The sequence below is a fragment of the Asparagus officinalis genome, chromosome 3 (assembly GCF_001876935.1).
Source record: "Asparagus officinalis chromosome 3, Aspof.V1, whole genome shotgun sequence".
NCBI lineage: Eukaryota > Viridiplantae > Streptophyta > Magnoliopsida > Asparagales > Asparagaceae > Asparagus > Asparagus officinalis.
The window spans coordinates 7,828,542-7,828,936 of record NC_033796.1 but is presented as its reverse complement, the minus strand read 5'-3'; positions in this window follow the sequence as shown (position 1 = coordinate 7,828,936).

Genomic DNA, 395 nt, shown 5'->3' with positions numbered 1-395 from the left:
ATGTCGCCTCCGCTCCCCTCCCCGCCTGCCAACAGCCGCCGCACCGTTCGGCTACGCCAAGCGCCGCCTCCCTCCTGCTGCTCCCCCGCTCCCGCCTCCCTCGCCCCCGCGCCTCCCTCCCCCACCCCGCTTGCAACGTCCGCCTATACCTCCCTCCTCCTCGCTTCGGCCCCCCTGCCCTCTTCCCTGTTCCGTCGCCTGCGCTGTCCCGAGGAACTTCGCATGTGCACATTAGTAAGAGTTAACATGTTAGCGAACTTCGCATGTGCACATTAGTAAGAGTTAACATGTTAGCTGTAAAGAGTTAACATGTTATATGTAACAGTTAACATGTTATCTGTAAGAGTTAACATGTTAGCTGTAAGAGTTAACATCCGCCGGCATGAGAAATAGGA